This window comes from Canis lupus, chromosome 18 (assembly GCF_048164855.1).
Source record: "Canis lupus baileyi chromosome 18, mCanLup2.hap1, whole genome shotgun sequence".
NCBI classification, from domain to species: domain Eukaryota; kingdom Metazoa; phylum Chordata; class Mammalia; order Carnivora; family Canidae; genus Canis; species Canis lupus.
Window position 1 is genome coordinate 39,209,491 of NC_132855.1, and position 23,566 is coordinate 39,233,056.

A 23,566-nucleotide genomic window follows, 5' to 3' on the forward strand; every position below is an offset into this window, starting at 1 on the left:
TAGGTCAAATTTTGGAGCAAAACTTCTCCAATCTCCTTCCTCTAATCCTCATACTTCCCCACCTCTGCATGAGGAGGAGGGCATCAAAATAATTAAATAATTCTTTGGAGAAAATTTTCAGAGAGCAAGGCAAAAAGTTAAGTGCTTATCCTAGTTACCTCCTCTGAAAGATTCAGAAGTTGAATGCTATTCACATTTATAGATCTGAAAAGAAGAGAGTGGAGAGAGATGAGGGGGCCTACTCATCTGACATTTAAGTCAACTTCAAGTTTAGAGAGGATATCTGAAGATTTAAAATAAGTGGGTCTTTTTTTTTTTTTTAAAGATTTATTTATTTATTTGTGATAGACATAGAGAGAGAGAGAGAGGCAGAGACACAGGCAGAGGGAAAGCAGGCTCCATGCCGGAGCCCGACACGGGACTCGATCTTGAGATTCTAGGATCACACCCTGGGCCAAAGGCAGGCACTAAACCGCTGAGCCACCCAGGGATTTCAAAATAAGTGGGTCTTAAGCTTCAGTACATAACAGCTTAGAGGACATTGTGATTTGGTCAGTCATCTAAGTGACTAGTCCTACCCTAGGGAGAGACAGAAGTGAGAGAAACAAAAAAGCAGTACCATCTACCTGATAAACTTTATTTTCTCTCTCTCTCTCTCTCTCTCTCAACTGCTTTCTTTTTAGAGAGTGCATGTGCTACACAAGCAGGCAGGAGGTGGGAGTGGGCAGAGAGAGAAGAAGAGAGAATCTTTTCTTTTTTTTCTTTTTCTTTCTTTTTTTTTTTTGTTTTTTTTTTTTTTTTTTTTGTTTTTTTTTTGGAAAAGACAGTCTTAAGCAGACTGCATACCCAGAATGGAGCCCAACTCCAGGCTTGATCTGACAGCCCTGAGACCATGGTCTGAGCTGAAATCAAGAGTTGGATGTTTAACTGAGCCACCCAAGTGCCCCCTATCCCTTCTCATTCTTAATCTAATTAATTTCCTCTTTCCACCAAAATACCACCAAGTGGACTTTTTAGGGCTCTCATTACTTTAATGAATTTACAAGCAAACTTCTGAGATTACTTCTCAATTTTGAGTAAGTAACTCCAAAGATGTTCATCTTAGTATCTGTCCTGCCAACAAGTGCCATATCCACAATAAAAACTCAATAAATGTGTGGCAGATGAAGCAAAACACTTTCCATTTGGCTAAATAGCCTCTGAAAGCACCAATGATTTCTTGAAACATTTTAACAATCATCCCCATTTTTCTTATTTTTACAACCTTAATACATTTATTTCATTGAAAAGCTAGTTAGCTTTGGGGAGTTTAGGCCCCAGTACGTTACAGAACAGGAATGATCTATCTCTGCCAGATATAGAAAGGACTCGGATTCAGGGGTTTGCAGTTACAAATGAATACAAGCCTCTTGGTGTTGAAATGCATTTCTACTTGGCAAATCATTGCTTCTTGTTTTTAGAATAAAAGTTTCTTTAAAAGGCTCAAAAGCTTCTTTGACATCAACCAACTTATAAAAAAAACACCATTTTGATTATTTAAATTTAAAAGAATCAAAAACACATGGGTTAAATTTCCCTTAAAATAAATATGGTTTTTAAAATGAGAGGAAAAGGTGCTTGGCAAAAAGCAGCTTGGGTTTTATTGAACTCAAAACTTTTCAAAAATGGTTTAAACTGCTTGATGAGCCCAAACCATGGTTATTTAAATCATGATTTTTAAAAACTGAAAGCCAAAAATATGTTTAATAAAAATACTCAAATTTTGACCTTCTATAAATATTGCTAATAAACGACTTTTAAGAAAGTTCATACAATTTACTTAATGGATTACACAGACCTACAGAATTCTTTGAAATTGTGACCCAAGAATATTACATATGGCTTAATACCTTCAGACCTGTTCTTTTCTGTGAGCTATAGATTATCTTTAGTCTCTTTAAAGCATGGCAACATGCATTATTATTAGAAACATCCCCAAATTCAACACTTTGTGAAGCTGTTTGGAAGGACCTATTAGTTGTTATGTTTTGTTGTCATCTATTTTGTTTAAAAATAATTGGTAATTAATCCAAATCGCTTGGCTGATACCATCCAATTCTCTTTATCCTTCACCACTGTTCCCTTCTCATCCTGTTTCTCCCCCTCAACAAAAGAATTTCTAAGAATATTTTCTCTAGGAAAATAACAACGGTGTTAGTTTCATAGATTCATCGTAACTCAGGGAGAAAAAATGCCTCTGTTTTCTATGATTAAGTGCCATTATCAGTCATTTATTTGTCCAAACCTAATTAAATAAATATATACTATTTGTTCTATTGGGTTAAGCCTAATGGTGGTACAAAGATAGGTATTCAATACTTCACAGGGGGTCCTAAGTGAAATTTGAATTGACCATAGGGTCTCAAAAATGGCAAAAAGTTAATCTGGAAGTAGACTCAGATTTATGGTCTTCTACCTCCCTATCTTTCCCTGCCTCTCTTCCTCCAAGTTGAGGTTATTGTTGAGGAGAAAAGCCTTTTTAAAATTTGACACATGTATCCATAGAGCTGGCCAACATGAGCCCCATTTCACAGAAAGCATCACTATATATGATGTATGTGGGGGTGGAGCTATAATGTATATGTGTGTTGGGGGCAGTGTAAAATGTATAGTGTGTGTGTGTGTGTGTGTGTGTGTTGGCTTAACTTATGTTGCAATAACAAGAAATCTTAAAATCTCAGTGATCTAGCAAAAAAAAAAAGTTTATCTCTTGCTTCTACTATTCATCTGTCACTGGCCAACTGTGACTCTGTGCTTTATTTTCTTTGTTCCAGGATCCCAACTGAAAAAACAGTTCCCCATCTGGGACATCACATAGTCTGTGGCAGAGGAAAAGAAAGAGAACAAAGCCACATAATGGCTTTTAAAGCTTTTGCTCAGATATGACACATACATTTTCACCCATGTTTCATGTTGGTCAAAGTAAGTTATTTGATCAGATTTGACATAAATCTCCATAAGAAGGGGGTATTTTAAATAATGATATACCTACTAGTTATGCTATCATAGTTAAAATATGACCAAAGGTATATCTTAGGTCTGTTCTTCAAAGGATTTGCAAATTCATATCTCAAAACTCTATCAAAACTCCTTTTAGGGTTAAGTCAATGAGGTGCTATGGAGCTGGTTACTGGATACTTTTATGCAGGAAAGGATTTCTTCTTGTACTGCTGCTTTTGCACTAGTATCTTAATTGTTTTATAGAACAATGTTGCTGTATGAGATTTTTCTATTTGTCATCTCCAGTATCCTATCTTAACATTAATTTTTCCCTTAAGAAGCTTAAATTTAATTAATTTAGTCAATAAAACCCTAGATTAAAATACCTCTATTTTTCCAACGTTGCTAACTTAAATTTTCTCAAGAATCCTTATTATGCCAAACTGAACTTATTTTATGTTTCCACTATTCTTTAGATACTTCTATGAGGTTGCTTTTCTAAAGCAATGAAAAGTATTCTTTTTTCCCCCCTTTTCCCACAACTCAGCAAGGTTTAACTGATTTTATTCATTTGCCTTGAAAATTAAAAAAAACTCATCTTTTGGCTTAAACCCAGCCTGGAAAATTTTGGCCCCAAAGGAATATTTTGGAAGACAGTTGTATAAACAAACAAAAAAAGAACTTGGATTAGAAAGGCTTTTCATATTTAGCTACGATAAGTCCAGCTAATTTAGGGCCATACACATAAAACATTAGTTTGTTCTTAGTGATGATAATAATAAAAATAGTTAACAATATATATAATAATAATAATAAAGTAGCTTTTATTGCACTTACTGGTTATATTATTTAACTTATATATATAACTTACTGGTTATATTATCTCATTTAATCCTCATCAATCATATGAGGTACCATTATTATCCCTATTTTACAAAAAAGAAAATCAAAGATTTGAGAGATCAAAAGATGCAACCAAATTTGCACAGTGAAAGAAACCACCAACAAAATGAAAAGGCAACCTACTGAACAGGAAAAGATATTTACAAACGATATATCCTATAAGGGGTTAATATCTGAAATATATAAAAAACTTATATAGCTCAATACGTGCACAAACACACAAAAATCCCTCAATTAGTCCAATTGAAAAATGAGCAGAGGACCTGAATGAAAAATTTTCCAAAGAAGATGTACAGATGGCAAACAGACACATGAAAAGATGCTCAACATCACTAATCATCAAGGAAATATAAATCAAAACTATAATGAGATATCACCTTGTATGTGTAAGAATGACTAGAAACAAAAAGACAAGAAATAACAAGTGTTGTTGAGGATGTGGAAAAAGGAACCCTCATGCTCTGTTGGTGAGAATGTAAATTAGTGTAGCCACTGTGGAGAACAATATGTAGGTTCCTCAAAAAAAAAAAAAAATAGAAATACCATATGATCCAGTAACTCCCACTACCAAGCATTTACCCAAAGAAAATTAAAGCACTAATTCAAAAAGGTATATACATCCCTATGCTTGCTACAGCATTATTTACAATAGCCAAGATATGGAAGTAACCTGTATTCACTGAGAGATGAATGGATAAAGAAGATGTAAGATATATACATATGTGTGCATGTGTGTGTGTGTGTGTGTGTGTGTATATATATATATATATAGGAATATTTAAGCAGAAATGGACCTATGAATACTGAAAACAAAATGATGGTTGCCAGAGGGCAGAAGTATGGAGGATGGGCAAAATGGGCAAAGGGGAGTGGGAGATACAGGCTTCCAGTTTTGGAATGAATAAGTCATGGTGATTAAAGGTACAGCATATGAAATATAGTCAATAGTATTGTAATAGGATTATATGATGACAGATGGTAGCTACATTTGTGGTGAGCAGAGCATAACATAGGTTTATTGAATCACTATGTTGTATACCTGAAACTAATGTAACATTGTGTATGAACAATGTATTTCAGTAAAAAATAAATAGAATAAAATAAACTTTCCAACTGCCTACCAGTTGATTTATAATGTAATAGTAGAAAACCGCTTCTAAAAAACAAAGATAGTGACTTGTATTTTTTTTTAAGATTTTATTTATTTATTCATGAGAGACACAGAGAGAGGCAAAGACAGGTAGAGGGAGAAGCAGGCTCCTTGCAAGGAGTCCAATTTGGGACTTGATCCAAGGACCCTAGGATATGCTCCTAGCCAAAGGCAGATGTTCAACCACTGAGCCACCCAGCGTCCCATGACTTGTATTTAAAAAAAAAAAAAAAAAACAGAGAGAAATGCTACCAAGATCTCAAAATGAGTATATGGCTGAATAGGGTTAACTAACTCTAGAATCTAAAGCTAACTCCTATCCCAGTGGTTCTCAAGAGTGATCTCCTGGAGCAGTGCCACCGCTGTTGCAGCAGCAATAACACCTGGGAACCTGCTAGAAATCCACATTCTTGGCCTCAACAACTGACCCAGCAATCAGGAATTCTAGGGGTTGGTTCAACAATCTGTGGTCTAACAATACAAACCCAGAGGTAATTCTGAAAGTTTGATACACACTATATTCTATGCTTCCTCAAACAACACATTTTACCAAAAACTTTGTCTTTCATCTTTTCACTTTATTATTGAGGTATACATACAGTAGAGAATATAAAGTACACAGTCTCCTGATTTTGGCATGTCTGGGAAATTTTTGTTTGCCAGTTTCTGTGAATGTTATGTTGTTTAGTGTTGTATTCTGTTGCCTTTCTTTAGGTAGTGTTTAATTAGTTCTGGTAGATTGTTAAATTGGTTGCATTTTATTTTAGTTTGATCTTTATGAGACTTGCTTTAACAATTTTTAGTGGGTCTACAGTAGCTGTTACTCTAGGGATAGTTTAGCCCCACCATAAAACAGATGACCCTTCCAGGATCTCTACTGAATATTCCAATTAACTAGTGAGGAATCTCCAGTTTGGTTGGTGGGAATTCAAACAATGCCAAGTCCTGTATGAATTCTCAGAAGTTTAGCTCAAGACTCTGTTGCTATTTTCCTGAGCTCAAAGAGTTCTATCCTATGTGTGCAGATCTTAGTGTTAAGCAAAAACCCAAGGGGAAGTCTATATAGATTTCTGAAGCTTTCTTTGTTTAGCTGCCTCTCTTCTGGAATTCTCCCCTGCAACTTCCAGCCACCTCATATTCTCTGAACTCTCGGCTCTACGTCTTCAATTCAGGAAAATTGCTGTGTTCTCTTTGACAACCTTCGTCCTATTCTACAATTCAAAATGTGCTTCAAAGCAGTAAACTGAGGTGATCATATAGCTCAGTTTATTTTCCTTCTCTTGGGGACCACAATCTTGTAACTGTCTGTTGTTTAGTGTCTGAAAAAATTAATGTTCATGTTATTTTGTAGAATCTTCCAAGTGGTTTATTATTTTTATTTTTCTTCTTTTTTTTTCCACATGGTTTGATTGAAAAAGTAAATCTAGCCTGTGACTCCTTCATGAACAGTAACAGAATTTCACCATGCATTTTTAGAAAGGCACTGACAAGCTGATTACAAAACTTATAAAAGCAAAGGATAAGGATAGTTGATACAATTTTGAAATATAACAAAGGTGGAAGACTTATACCACCCCATTTCAAGTTGGACTATAAAGCTACAATGTGGTATTAGGAAGAGAATAGTTCATGCATTCTCAATGGGAGTAATATCACCCCCAAGAAGGTGGAAATTGGTTCTTGGAATAAAATATTCTTATTCTTTTCACATATAAAGTACATGTATACCTACAGTACATAAATTAATTAATACACCATATGTATCTGATATTAAAAGTTCATGGGGGGAAGGTGTGATTAGGGATAAAAATGTCTAGGAAGACTTGTTAGGGGAATAATAATAAAAATATTAACAAACACTGAAGTAGACAATTAGATAAACAGAAGAGAAGAGAAAGTCCAGAAATGGACTCACTTCAGTAGTCAATTGAATCTAGTCAAGCCACCAATGAGGAAAGTTTTTTTTTAAGATTTTATTTATTTATTCATGAGAGACACACAGAGAGAGAGGCAGAGACACAGGCAGAGGGAGAAGCGGGCCCCATGCAGGGAGCCGGATGCAGGACTCGATTCCCAGACTCCAGGATCACACCCTGGGCCAAAGGGAGGAGCTCAACCACTGAGCCACCCAGGCGTCCCAGAAAAGTCTTTTTAACAAATAGTGAACTAGATATTAATAAGGATGAAAATGAACCTCAACTTCTATCTTATTCCACTCACAAAAACACACTCACAATCATTCATGGTTCAAAATATACAACTTGGAAAACTAAAGTTTCTTTAAGAAAAGAATGGAGAATATCTTCACAAATTTGGGAAGATAAAAACAAAGATTTTTTTTAGAACACAAAAGTACTAACCTTAAAAAATATATTGATAAGTTAAACGCTTCACCTCCATTTAGAAAGGCCAATAAACAAGTTACAGAGTGGGAGAAACATCTGCAACATATATATCTGATGAAGGAATCATATGCAGAACATACAAAGAATGCCTACAAAAACAACAATTAAAAGAACAATAACAATTAAAAATTAAGCAAAAGACAATGACTTAAGTAAAAAGGTAAATATAATAAGAACAAGAGAAGATGCTCAATAGCATGAGTAATCATGAAATCTAACAAGACACTCTTTACCTTCACTAGAATTGTTAAAACAAAAATGATTGATAGTACCAAATGCAGGCAAATGTGTGGAGCAACTAGGGGTCTCATGTATTGCTCTTGGAAGTGTAAAATGGCACAAGCTCTTTGGAAAACTGGTTTTCAGTTACTTATAAAGTTAAGCATACATTTACACTATGACCCAGCAATTTCACTCAGGTATTTATCCAAAAACAATGAATACAAATGTTTACAGTAGTTTCTCAACTGAGGGTGAGTGTTGATACTCCCACGCCCCCCAGTCAACGAACACTGGCAATATCTGGAGACATTTTTTATTGCTACTCCTGGGGAGTACTAGCATCTAGTAGGTAGAAGCCAGGGTCCTGCTAAAAACCTTATAATACACAAGGCAATCCCCCCCAAAAAAAGATATTCTACACTTTAAGTCAAGAGTTCTGAGGCTGAGAAACTATAGTCTACACAAAAAAGTTGAAAATGAATGTGGTTTTTGTTTTAATGAATGTTTAAATAGCCTTATTCTGGGACTTGTGGGTAGCTCAGTGGTTGAGCATCTGCCTTCGGCTCAGGGCATGATCCTGGAGTGCTGGGATCAAGTCCTGCATTGGGATCCTGCAAGGAACCTGCTTCTCCCCTGCCTATGTCTCTGCCTCTCTATGTCTCTCATGAATAAAGAAATAAAAACTCTTTAAAAATATAAATAAATAGTACTATTCTTAGAAGACCCTAGCTGGAAAATTCCAAATATCCACCAGCGAGTGACTGGATAAGTAAATTGTGAATGTAAATGTACAAAGAGCAATCTATAATATAAAGAAGCAAGCTACTAATATATGTAATAATGCGGATGAATTTAAAAAACATTTGGGGGGGGGGGAAACAAGACATAAAAGAGTATGTCTATTTGATTCCATATATATGAGTGTCTAGGAAAGAGAAAACAGGGAACAGATCAGCAGTTTCCTAGAACTCAGGCAGAGAGTGGTGACTGTAGGTAGAGTAGCAGGGGAGACCTTTTGGGAATGATAAAAAATGTTTTATATCTCAATTGTGGTAGTAAATACAATAGAGTCTACTTTTTTTCAAATTTATTTAAGTATACATTTAAAATGTGTGCATCTTATTGCACGTTAATTTTGGCTCAATAAAGTTGATTTTTAAAAAATAGTCTTTAGAGGTTGCATTGCATTTATAGGTCAATTTGGGAAGAATGGATATCTCAAAAATATTGAGTCTTCTAATCCATGGGTATGGGTAAAGAAAAGTTTCATAATTGCTAGAGTAGAAGTTTTATATATCTTTGCAAAATTGATTACTAGGTGTTTGATATTTGATGATGCTATTGTAAATGATAGTTCAAAAATTCCCAAATGTTGTTATGTCTGTTTGCTTCTAACTTAACAAAGCTGTGGAGAACTAATGATATGAGATTTTAAAATGCTCTAAACAGGTATGGCAGTACTATTTCAAAAATGTGGATGAAGAGACTTGGTCTTTTTACAAGATGTATTCCAGCAAACATTATGCATTATATTTTATATGTCAGCTAGGTTTCCTGTACATTTACTGAATACACCTAATACACCAAAATTTATTAGGTCACAACACTTGTACAGTGAGATGGCCTCATCAAGACCATGGTATTTTGTATGATAGTCATGGAGGTTCCCTGCTTATATCAAGAAGCAGCTTCTCATGGGACGTCTGGGTGGCTCAGCAGTTAAGCGTCTGCCTTCCAGCTCAGGGCGTGATGCTGGAGTCCTGGGGATCGAGTCCCACTTCGGGCTCCCTTCATGGAGCCTGCTTCTCCCTCTGCCTATGTCTCTGCTGTTTCTCTCTGTGTGTGTCTCTCATGAATAAATAAATAAAATCTTTTTTTTTTTTTTTTTTTTAATAAGCAGCTTCCCATTCATCTGCAGGGAACATGGTTAGTTAACAGCTTCTAATTGCACAGCCTTTAGTTCTCCTCAGCTTTTGAGCTGAGGCCATGTCTTCCTGGGAATGAGTGGGCATGGCAAGGGTATTAGGGCCTGGCCATTCTGCTCAACTCAGCCTCCGCAAGCCAGTTATCTGTGCTTGGAAGCTCCCTGCTGTGTTGACCAAGACCTTGTTGAATTTTAATCCTGGTCTGAGGCTCTTCCTGCTGAGTTCAGTTTCCCCAGGCCTCTTTCCTTGTGTAAGTGTCAGAACCACATCTTAGTCTGAAGGCTTCCCCTGGCCAAATCAGCTTCCTCCCTCCTTTATCTTTCCTAACGGGTATTCCTCCTCCACTTGCTGGCCTCCCAATACCACTTGAACTCCACTTCATCTCAGCATCTGCTTCTCATAGACTGCAAATGACAATTTCATAATACTTTCAAAGAAATTAGAATCTTTGCTTCAGTTATCCCTGCCATCAAGCCCACCAAATTTTAACATTTCTTTTACACTCAAGTGGCCTTTCTCTTCTTTGAATGTAAAAGCTCTTCCCCTTCTTAAGCATTTATATCCAACCTTGTGGCACATCCTACCTTAGTTCTGGGGTTACTATGTGAGATTCCTCCTCTTTTTCCAGAAGAGAGCTCTGAAATGTTATGCACAGATTACAAATCTCATCCAATGAGTCTGTCTTGCACGTGGATCCTTAGCTCTCTTCCTAAAGACTACATTTTATATTACCAGTGAGTCAATTTACAGCTGCATAGCTACCAAATTAATATCTCTTCCCATCATGCTACAAAACCACTCTCTTGTTGGCTGGAAACACTGTTGAGTTTTCTATCTTTCATCGTAGGAAGGCTTTTTTTTTTTCTTTTTTTCTAAAAAAAAAAAAAGTACTGCCAATTCTTTATGCTTGGTTTGAGTTGTAAGGCTAAGATTAAGAAAGGGGAAAAAAAACATAGTATTTTTCTCTTCAAAAGTTCTTTCTTTAATGGAATATGTTGTTTGAAGGCTTTTGTCCAAGTCTCTGGGGTCTATAGAAGTAAAGGATTTCTGGATTTCTCATCGCTCATTGATTTTCTGAAAATGCCTGAGACATATAGTGGTTCTTATTTAGACTCTAACAACATTGCCTTGCTCTCCTTCCATTCCTGTGTGGTCTTTTCAGGAAAGAGTAATTGCCCTGTGGCTGCCCCACTACCATTCATTCATTCAACAAATATTTATTCAACGCCTACCGTGTGCCAGGCATTTTAATGCATATTTCAGTTTATTAGACAAAATAAAACTAAAAAGCAAAACTAAAGCATAGCACAATCATCATGCGAATTTTAAAATGTGGAATAAAAAAGGTTTTCTGTTTTGTTTTATACCACCAGGTCAATGGGAGGTTGTATACAATCGGGGTGGTAGGGAAAGGAGCATTAGGTAATCTGTTGTTCTCTTCATGCTTTGTAGTGTAGTAGAAGCTTCTATGCCAAGCTGCATCTCAAAATTCACTTACTCAAAATGGAGCTCCTGATATGCACACCCCAAGTCCCCTTCTGTCACAAAATCCCCTATTTTAGTAATGTAAACTCCATAGTTGCCACTCAAAAAATATTTGTTGAGTGACTATTCAAATTCCATAGTGGAATGTAGTTTGCTTTTTTATTGTTTGTATACTACAAGCTTATAGTCATCTCTTTGATTTTGTTTTTAAACAAAATCAAAATCAATGCTTTATAAAGCCATAGCACCTTACACTATACTTAGAAATTCTGTTTCTAAAAAAAAAAAAAAAAAAGAAATTCTGTTTCTAAAGGACTCTGGAGAAGGAGATTCCATAATTCTCTCAGGAACTCCAATATTTAATTATCATTATAAAAACCTTTTTTTATTCTAGCCCATCTGTGATGGTCTGAATGTTTGTATACTATCAATATTCATAATGTTGAAATTCTAATGCCCATGATATTGGTATCAGGAGGTAGGGCCTTTAGGAGGTGCTTAGGTCATGAGGGTAGAATCCATATGAATGGGATTAGTGCCTTATAAAAGAAACCCCAGAGAGATCCCACACCCCCTTCTGCCTTGTGAGAATACAACAAGAAGTCTACAATGTGGAAAAGAGCCCTCACTACTGCTGTGGGCACCCTGATCTCAGACTTCCAGCCTCCAGAACTGTGAGAAATAAATTTCTGTTGTTTATAAACCACCCACTCTGTGGTATTCTGTTAGAGCAGCCTGAATGGATTAAGACACGATCTAAGACCTTTAGCCTTTATTTAGGCCTATTTCTCTGTGTCTGTTTTCAGTGAAAATGGGTAAAATTGTCACCTTTGTGAATTATTCTCTTCTCCAAATCAAATCATTCCAGTTCCCCTAACTCTGTCTTCAAGGTTGGATTCACAAACTCTTTAGTCAGCAACTCTGTGGCTCTTCTGTCACTCATGCTTAAGATCAGTATCCTTTCTAGTGACGAATTCTCTCTTGGGCACAAGCTTTGATAACTCAAAGAGCATTCCAATGAGACAAATGGAGAAAAACACACATCCCTTCTTACTTGCCACGACAAACTGGCCTCAAATTAACACAATAAATGGAGTTTGCTTAATATCATGTAGTAACAAAATTTAAAAGGCATACTAAAAGCATACACATAAATACTATAAAGCAGACCCATCTATATCACCATTGGCCTTGCTCAGGCCTGCCTCTCCTGACCTGACTCATACAGCAGCCACCCTAGTAGTCCTGTCTTATAACAATCTCTGCAGGTTTTCCTCCACACTAGTCATCATTATCTCAGAAAAAAATAGATTCTTCCAGGTGGCATGAATGGCTTCTACTTCTCTGTCCAACCTAACTCACCACCTAATCTTCCCTGACTTTGCACTTCAGATTCTGGTTACTGAACTAACTAGAATTTCCTGAGTAGACCATAACCTCATACTTCATTGTTTCTGTTTACAATGTTTCCTTTGTCTAGATTGTCCTCTCCCAACTTACCTGCCTAATTTTAATCATCAGGGGGAAGCGGTCTTTGAAGGGCTTCATTATAAAATATCCCTCTTCCCTACCATCATCTATGAATAAGTTGAAAAATAAAATAAAGGATGAGAGGATTAGAGATCAAAATAGCACCCTGCTTACTGTTGGAGCTCAGATTAGAGGTCATGGCTTCAGGTGTGTAAACCCAGTGAAGAAGCTAATGAAGTACCCTGGAGTTGGACAGCTCACCAGCTGAAGTGGTGGGACTAGGTGAGACTAAGCTTCCCCTATGACCAAGGAAGACCCTCTTCTGGTGACCAAAGGGGACCCTGGAGAAGCATTGTCACAAGTATGCCCTGAAGGCAGCAGATCACAAAAGAAAAAGAAACTAAGCCTGTTAAGCCTAGGGATTTGGGCACCAGAAGTGGGAGAAAGGCAGTCCTCTCTGACATTCTTCAGGCCTTACTCCAATGTTTATTCCTGTGAGTCTCCTTCCCCAGTTTTTGCTAAGAGATTTAGAGGTTCTTTCCCTTAGTCAGTGGTTTTCAACTAGGAGTGATTTCCCATCCCTCTCCCCTAAGAGGGGACATTCGGCAATGTCTGGAGATATTTTTGGCTACCCCAACTGGGAGTGGGCGTGCTACCAGTGGTTGGTAGGTAGAGGCCAGGAATGCTGCTAACCATCCTACAATGCACAGGATAGACCCCCAAATAAAGAATTATTCAGCTCAAAATGAGAAGGCTGGGAAATCTTGCCCTACACATGTATTGCTCCTAATTTGTACTTTTCTATCCTTGCCTCCTTAAAGTTCCCAAAGGTACATTATATGTTTCAATTATGGATTCCCAACACCTACTAGGTAATCAAAAAGCATTTGTTGAAAGATTTAATGAATGAATGAGCCAAATCATAAACATTAAAACTACAAGATAATAGTCAAATAACCCTCTAAATTATCTAGAGATATTTATACCCTAGGGTTACTAATTTGGAGGCTGAATGTGTATGGTGTCTGTGAACTTCTAAAATTCTGTGTAAAATGGTGTGTGTTCATATCTACATTTTTAAAAAGATTTCATTTATTCATTCATGAGAGACACAGAGAGAGAAAGAAGGAGAGAGTGAGAGAGAGAGAGGCAGAAACACAGGCAGAGGGAGAAGCAGGCTCCATGCAGGGAGCCCGACACGGGACTCGATCTCCGGTCTCCAGGATCAGGCCCTGGGCTGAAGGTGGTGCTAAACTGCTGAGCCACCTGGGCTGCCCCATGTCTGCATTTTTCTAAGTAGAAGGACTAGGTTTCATCAGATTTTGAAAGAAGTGCATTACTCCAACAATATTAAAAACCACATTTAAGACGCTAATTAAAAAAATCATACCATGAGAATCAGTGCATCAGCCCCTCTTTCTAGGAAAGGTCTGACCATACCTGTCTGTCATGAAAAGATTACCTTGTGGTTCTGACTCATTATACCCAAATTTAAGAACCGCAAGTGCTTGTTTTTATACCTACAGTATCCTGCCTTTGACTTTCTCATTGTTCTGTTACTGTTCATGACCCTTAGGTCACATTTGCTGTGCTGACACATAGATAACTTTCAAATATTGTAACCTGAGTATTTTCATATCTCATTCCATTTTGTTTCTAATTATGCATTAATTTACCAGGAGCACATTAAATTTTAATAAGGACATGAGAAATTGCTCAGTGCAGTAATTTTATAGATGACAAAATGGACGCCCAAAAGAGATAAATCAACTGCTCAATATCAGGACTACGAGGGTCTCTTGTTTCCTAGGTTAGTGTTTTTTTTAGCACATAAACTAAATTTTAACTATCATGACTTCCTACTGATTGCCCATGCATGACCTTGCTTAAGAAATTTTAGCTTTTTGTACATAGTGGAAACTGCCAAACTTTTTTTAAATCCCAGCCAAAATCAAACCAGACGGGGAGAGAGAGGGTGGAGGTGAAGGAGAGAGAGAGAAAGAAAGGAAAGAAGGAGGATAATAGAAAACACAATGACTAATAATAATTATTGACCTTGGAACAAACCCCAGAGAGTTCCTTACACAGTGTCTTAACTTACAGTTCCTGGAAAATAGGGTTGCTTGGGCTGTTCTCTCCTCTTAGGAGAACACAGAACTTAGTATCAGACCACAGCAGATCCCCAGGGCCGACGATGCACTGAAGTCTGGCTTGAACAGGTTTAATGAGCTGGGGTCTCATGTCATGAGTTCCAGAGGACAAGAAAGCATATAGAATGGAGATCAAAACTTTGATTGGTAAGCTAACTGTCAGAAGGGAGCAGAAACTTGGCCTACCAGGAAAAGGCATGACTCCACAAATCACCTTCTTTTCTACCTAACTCTAGGTAGAATCAGCTTCTCTGCTGGTGACAGTTTCCTGTGAGAAAAAGGAAACATCCCTTAGACCTGGTTGTTGTTGTTTTCCATCATTTTGGTCATTTATTAGCTAAATACTTTCCATTTCTAAGTCTGTTTCCTCATTTGTAAAAAAAAGATGATAATAATAGCAATCACCTCATAAAGTATCTGCAGAATGCTTAGCTATTGTAAGCTCTTAATAGATATTAACTATTCATGTTTTAATATTTTAATAGTATTGGAAAGTAGCAATACTCCAGCTAACTATATTTTTAGTTTCTTAGGTAGTTAATAAACTCTTCTTTCTCTTTGAATAATTTTGATGAAACAACTTCTTGACATTTTAGACAAGAATTTTACCACTGAGCAAGAGAAGTTGGGGTTTAATTTCCTGTTGGCAATCTACTAATCAAAATTGCTGTTTAATTATCTGATTCCCCAATTAACCTGCACCAAGAAGATTCAGTACATGGAATGGGTATATTTTGACTACATTAATTTGAATTCTATCTTATCTTCGCAAGTTCCTTTTCAGTATTTAATATTATTAATTCATTAAAGCTGTGGGGAGTAACTGATGTGGGTGTGGTGTTGATTGGGCAGAAAAATCAGTGTAAGGAGAAGAGGAAAATAAAAGTACAAACCATCTTAACTGCCTTAATTGATTTGACTAGTTGTTAGACACAAAATAAAGCCTTCCAATTAAGGCTTTAAGACATTTTTGTCTGGCTTGGCTCCTTCAGGGTTTGTGTGTGTGTGTATGTGTTTGTGCACATTTGTGTTTGTGTGTGTTTACATTCTATAGTTGAGATTATGCGAGAATTTGTGTCAATAATTAGACAAGGCATTGGGACTTTCTTCCTTTGAGATTTCAGAAGCACAGCTGTGTTCATTACACTCTTGATTCCTGGCTCTATGCAGATCTTCTCTCTTTTATTTTTTTTTTCCTTTCAACCCCAGTGCCCACTCTTTCACCACTAGATATTCACTCAAATTTGCTTAATATGCCCCTGGATATGTACATGTCTTTGAAAACTGTATCAATATGTACACTGCTTTTGTCATGTAACATTGTGTTTTTAAGATTTATCCATGTTGCTGTATATACACTGAGAGTATGTTTCTATCTGCTGCGTAGTATTTTAGGCACATTCGCTACATTTCATTTATGCATTTTCCTAGTGATTGCACTTAAGTTGCCTTTAAGTCACTTAACTTACCAAGTCACTCATCACATACCACTTCACATGAACATCCTTATATATAACTTCTATGGATCTATGAGTATATCTTCCGAGGTATAAACCCAGAATGGGATTGACAGGTCAGCAAATAGAGAATATATATTAAATGTATATAAATAAATATATGCTTTTATATATGTGTATACATATGGATATGTATTTAAATATAAGTAGTGACAGACTACTCTCCAGAATGGCTATTCCTGTTTCCATTCCAACCAGTAGTGCTCTGGTTTTCCTGTTTCCACATACATCTCACCAATACTTAATACTATCCTATTTCTAGTTTTTGCCTCTTAAATCAGTAAAATATGGTATCTCGTGTTGTTTTAGTTTTCTTTTTTTTCTCTTGATTACTAATGAGGTTGAGAATTTCTTCACATATTCATTGGCTATCTTCCATTTTGTGTATCACTTCTATAGCTATGGTTCCTTTTCTCTGGTTTTTTTTTTTGTTTGTTTGTTTGTTTGTTTGTTTGTTTTAGTTACTAGGCAGTCTCTTTAGAGCTAGCAAACATTTTCTTCTAATGACCTCTCTATTAACCTCATCTATGGTACCCTTCATTGAATAGAAATTACTAAACTTTATATTGTTATAGCCATCAATTTTGGGCAGTATTGTGTATACTTCCTTGGTTCAAAAAGCCATTCCTCAAGATGAAATTAGAGAACATTCCTTTCCATTCTATTTATTAGTTTTATAGTTTAACATATAAGCTTTACAGTTCATAGTGTATGATGTGAATAGAAAACTATTCTTTTTTTTAAAAGATTTTATTAATCTATTCATGCCCTACTGTATTCTTCTTTATATGGTAAACAAGCACAGTCAGAATCATAGATTTAAAACGTAGTCTTCTCTACTGCTTTGCAATGCTTCCTCAATCATAGTCTAGTTTTTATATATTCATGGGTCTGTTTATAAGTTCTCTGTTCTTGTATCAATACCATATTGTTTCTATTGCTAAGAATCAGTGGTGCCTCTTAATGTCTGAGGTGAATCATTTAAAAATGACTTTGCTTTTCCTTTTAAAAATGGTCCTAGGGCAGCCCGGGTGGCTTAGCAGTTTAGTGTCGCCTTTGGCCCAGGGAGTGATCCTGGAGATCTGGGATCCACTCCCACGTCAGGCTCCCTGCATGGAGCCTGCTTCTCCCTCTGCTTGTGTCTCTGCCTCTCTCTCCCTGTGTCTCTCATGAATAAATAAATAAAATATTTTAAAAAATGGTCCTAGTAATTTGGGTACTTTTATTCTTTCATATATTTCATAATCAGTTGGTTAAATCCCTAAAAACATACTGCTAGAATTTTATTAATATTTTCAGGTGAATATTTAAAGAAAAAAAATGTGATGCTGTCACTTTATCTACTTCCTAATATATTTTTTATATTCTTAATAGAGGGATCCCTGGGTGGCGCAGGGTTTTAGCTCCTGCCTTTGGCCCAGGGCGCGATCCTGGAGACCCGGGATCGAATCCCACGTCGGACTCCCGGTGCATGGAGCCTGCTTCTCCCTCTGCCTATGTCTGCCTCTCTCTCTCACTGTGTGCCTATCATAAATTAAAATAAAATAAAATATATTCTTAATAGAGTTCTAAAATTCTCCATGTATTTTTGTGTATTATATACCTTAGTGCTGGTAAATGGTATCTCCCTCCTATTAATGTTTTTAAGCTATTTATTGCTGGTTAAAATTTTTTAAAAAGATTTTATTTATTTATTTATTTATTTATTTATTTATTTATTTATTTATTTATTTATTTAATTTATGAGAGACACACAGAGAGAGAAGCAGAGACACAGGCAGAGAGAAAAATAGGCTCCCTGCAAGGGCTCCAGTGTGGGCCTCAATCCGGACCCCGGGATCACACCCTGAGGCAAAGGCAGAGGCTCAACGGCTGAGCCACCCAGATGCCCCTTGTTGGTTGAAATTTTTAAACTGATTTTGTTTGGCAAATTTGTCAAACTCTCGAAAAACTCCTAATATTTTTTTTGTCTGCTAATCCCTTTGAGTTTTTTTTTAAATATAGATACAAAAAGCCACAGTTGTTTATTCCATTTTAATCCTATACCTCTTATTTTTTTTCAAATATTATTATTTGACCAGAACTTCTAGTATATCAAATAATGGTAACCACTGCAGTCAATCTTCAAAATTTCTCTATTTAGTATAATGTTGGCTATAAATTTTTGTAAATAAGCTTTATCTAGGGAAAAAATTTCCGTTAGTAACAATTTTTAAGAATCATCTTTATTAAATTCTTTTTCTACAGCTATTTGAATAACATAGATTTTTTTCTCTAAGTCTCTTAACATATACATTTTCTTAAGTTGAAAGACCTTTGTATTTTCCAGAGAAAAACTTACTGATCATGTTTTTTTTAAATACACAGCTTGATTCCATTAGCTAATAATTTTATTTAGAATTTTCTCATCTATACTCATAAATAAAGTGGATCTACACATATATATTTTTTCTTATACTGCTTTCACCTGGGTTTGAAATCAAGGTTTTGTTGGTATTATAAAATTACTTAAGTAGTTTTCCCTTTATTGTATTTTCTGGGATAACTCATATAAAGTTTAATAGCTCTTCAATAGTTTAGTAAAATTCAACTGTAAAATTGTAAAAATGCTTTGATTGCCATAAAAAATGTAATCGTATTGGTCTATTAAACTTTCCTATTTCTTATTGGGCTAATTATACATTTTATGTTTTTTTTCTCAAAATGTATGTATTTTATCCAGGTTTTATTGTTGCTATTCTCTATTTCATTAGAATGTGTGCTTGAGAGAGTGTGCTTTACTCTTTTTTTTCTCCCCTTGGCTGAATTCTTAGCTCATGTGTTTTCATACTTTCTTGTTTTCTGATAAATATATTTAAATCTATATCCCACATTATCTGTTTTGATTGCCTTCTGGTCACCCCTATGGTGAGAGAAGGATTTTCCTACCTTAAATAGTATGAGATGGCCAAACACAAGACACCTGACATGAGACATATGCGACAGCAGTGTATTAGGAGGAAAGGAGGACACCACACACCACAGGAGGCCACAAGGGTTGCATTTGGGATCAGAGTGATCTATTTTTTTTCTACTAGAAATATTTGTCCAAGAGTATATTTTATGGAAATCTTATAATTTTCTCAGCCTTATATCATAATATCATAAAACCCCAAGTTCAAGGACTTTTCCTTTAATACTTTGTGTTAATCGGTAACACAGATATCACTCTATTTTATTTTTCAATCTAGGAAAAATTTGATAAAAATAATAGTTAACACCTACAGAATGCTTACTGTGTGCAGGGGAGTGTCCGTTACAATTTGCATACATTAACTCATTTAATGTTGATAATAGCAACCTCATTCTTATTTCTTTATAGGTATAATACCCTGTGCCCACTCTCCACCCCCATTTTGGAAGCTTGTAGAATTTTTGGTTGATGGTCTTAGATGTTAGTATATTATGCATAGGTATGATTTCTTTTTTTCATCTACTCTATTTACCAGTTGATGGCCCTTTTCTATGTAAGATCTTATATATACATCTTCAGTTCTGAAAGTTTCTTGTTTATTATATCCTCCAATATTTCCTTTCCTCCATTTATTTGGTTTGGTTTTTGGGCTTTTTTTCCACCTTTATGGAGATATAATTGACATGTAACATTGTATAAGTTTAAGATGGATATGATGATTTGATACACGTGTATTATGAAATGATTACCACAATAAGGTTGGTTAAGACATTCATCACTTCACATAATTACCTTTTTGTGTGTGTGCTGAAAACATTTAAGATCCACATTTAGTAACTTCAAGAATACAATACAGTATTGTTAACGATAGTACATTAGAGTACATTAGATTCCAGAACTTATTCACCATATGACTGGAAGTTTTTACCCTTTGACCAATATTTCCTTCTTTCTGTCACTCCCAGCTCTTGGCAACCACCCTTCTACTCTCTGTTTCATGAGTTTGGCTTTTTTAGATTCTACATGTAAATGATATCATACAGTGTTTGACTTTGTCAGACTTATTTCATTAAGCATAATAATCTAAAGGTCTATCCATATTGTCACAAATGGCAAGACTTTCTTCCTCCAACTATTTTTTCCCTCTTCCCAAGACTATTTTATATATATCTCAACATTTTTTAACTTCTATTGTCTGTATCTCTTATCTTTCCTTTTATATTTTCTTGCCTGTTGCTTCCTAGGAGACTTCTTCAGCTGATCTTCCAGTTCACTAATTTATTTGCAGGTATATTGAGTTCTTTATTTCAAGACTCATGTTTTGATGCCCAGTTTCTTTCACTGATTCATTCTTATAATGATTTGTGTCCATTTTGTGTTCCTAATAATCTCCCTTATTTGAAAATCTTTATTACACTTTAAAAATATTTTTCTTCTATCTGATACATTAATGGTGCTTCATCTAGTACAGGTTGTTCAGTTTGTCTTCTTTTATAGTGCTTACACCTCAGAAAACTCCTACTTTGGCTAGTAATGTTTCCAAGCTAAAACAGCAAAAGCCTAGGCCCTAAGCCTAGGCCCTGTCTAGTATTCATCCAAGTGTATTTGGAATTGGGGAGGGAATGCTCTTCTTGGAACAAGGTCTCTGGTATTATAACTCACCCTCTATCACTCATTCCACTTGTTCTTCCCAACATCAACTATGCAGCTGGATTTGAAGCCTTCCTATACCTTGGCCTATGGCAATAGTCTTTGTCAAAAGCTACCTCTGAATGACAATCACCTATCTCATGGAGTATTAAAAGGTAAAGGGGAGAGAGAGGGATAAATGCTTAAAGATTAGCCTCCTGCAAGTATGGGTTATGTTCATTTGTTTGCTTTTTATTACTCTCCCCAAGCTATAGAGCTCTTCCCCATCTGACTCTGATCCAGAGCATAAGACAGCCCCTTGCTTTTGAGTTGATATGCTCCTCACACCTGGACCTAATCTCCTTCCATCTTCCAGGAGCTTCTCACAATTTCAATGTCAGGTTCTAGGATTCCTCAACCTTTTTTCTTTCTCTTTTGGCATCTCCAGAAGTGGATTAGGGGAAAGCCAGTCCCTAGAGCTACTTTACTCTCTTAACAGAACCAGCCAAGTATTGTCTGGGTACTCCCAACTGTATCTCAGCCCTCACTTATAAAATATTTTCTAAGGAAACATGTCTTTCCAGAAATTTGTTAAGGCTGAATTTTTTTATTCAAAAAGTTGTATTTCTACAATGATAGAAGAGGGTATTTCACAGACTTGAGGTGGCAGGTTAGTGCCAAAGTGTATAGTTTTCAGAAAGAACATAGCCAGGTCAAGAAAGTATGACAAGCCATGATAAATACACATACTTCAGTCATATTTATTGGCCTCCAGTAACCCTGTAGAGAATTTTCATTCACTTTCCTCTTTTTCTCCTTCCTTCTCTTCTCTTCTCCCCAATCCCACTCCATCTTCCTTCCTGCCTGCTTTCTTTTTCTGCATGTGAAATAATCATAAGCTGCTTGCCCACAGCAATATGAATCCACACAGTGGGACACAGGTAAAAGCGGATTTACAGCAGGATGTTTGGTGGAAGGGCAAAGAAGCACTTTCCTCCATAGTCAGAGGATTATGCCTAGACAAGGATGACTGATTTGACTTCCAAATTAAAATATTGCAATGCAATTTACCCAACAACAATAGGTAATTCTTATAAGCAAAGCATTATATGGTTCTTCTTTGCTCTTCTAATTGTAATGTCCCCTCTGATTTCTTCCATTAATGTGCTTCTTGCCAGAAGCAAGCCAGATAATTGAGTAAAGACAGCTGGATTAGTCACTCCAAATTACCTATAGTCTACAAAAGAAAAAAAATTACCAGAAATCGACAGTCAATTTTTATTTTCTCCCAAAGTAAAAATGTGCAGGGGACTATTCAAAAAATGTTATTTTATTTGCATTCTACGTTTATGTAAATTCACAAGAATAAATGGTTTCCAATGACATCATCCTCCCTCCTAAGTAGATAATTAACTGACTGGTACACTTTCCAAAAGAAAGATTTTACCAAATAAGGGCCATTGCAAATGCAAATGCACAAAGCAAACACTTGCTGAATAGAAAAATAAGTCTACCCCCAGAAGAGAAAGAATATACCTAAGTAACTGCTTTTTAAGAATAATAATGTTATTCATTTACTTCAGATTTTCTTATTCAGATATTCTTGATTTATTCAATAAAGAAAAAAGGTTCTTAAAGCTATCCTTTTGCATTTTTTAACATCTAAATTTATTTCATTATGGCCAGAACGTGTTTCACCCAATTAATTTATCCTTCAAAAGTATGTCATAATCATTTCATTCCTCCTTTCTATACCACTATTACACCCCTAAAGCCCTGTATCAGTTACTATTGCTGTATAACAAATACACCAAAACCCAATGGCTTAAAACAATTATTTAGTATTTATTATGTGTTTGTGGGCTGCCTGGGGTTAGGTGGAGCGCAACTGCTTTCCATCTCTCTCTCTCTCTCTCTCTCTCTCTTTAGGCCAACTAAAACATCTTCTTCTCCTGATAACAGCTGAAATAGTCCAATCATACAACTGCTTCTCAAGTTCTACTAACATTCTAGCAGCCAAAATAGATCATATTGTCAAGTCCAAAGCCCAGGGGTGAGAAATGTAGGTAGAAGAGAGAGAGTAAATATTTGGAATAGTAATTTAACTTACCTCATCCCCTTATTCATTTATTATAGTACACTGACCTCTTAGCTGCTTTTGATGATTATAGAAACATTCTTGTCCAATGGTTTCTGTATACATTTCCTGGATTAATCTTCTTTAAACAGCACCTTTATTATGTCATTCTTCTGCTCTAAAATCATGAATGGGCCTCCATTTCCAACTATACTCTATCTAAAAACTCTATCAAAACCCTTCATAATTTGGCCATTTCCCATTTTCTTAACACATATCCTCCACTCTAATGAAGATAGATTCTTCAATATTTTATGAAAATCTTTTACCTGTTCTCACCTAGGTACATTTGTTCATACAGTTCCTCCCATCATAAATGCCACCTTGTCTCCCCAGTCTTAATGTCATCTTCTCCATAAAGTTCCCTAGGTAATTTCCCCTAACTTGTATGCCTTTTATGCTGTTGAATCAATGTGTTACTTCTCCCTTGATTCAACAAGGTTTTAGTTAGTATTTACTAAGCATTTCCAGACATTATAGTAAATGCTGGGGATAACACAGGGAAAAAGACCCAGCCCCTATATGACAACAAATTGGATAATGTAGAAGAAATGGACAAATTCTAGAAATACTCAACCTTCCAAGACTGAATCATAAAGAAATATAAAGGGACGCCTGGGTGGCTCAGTAGTTGAGCCTCT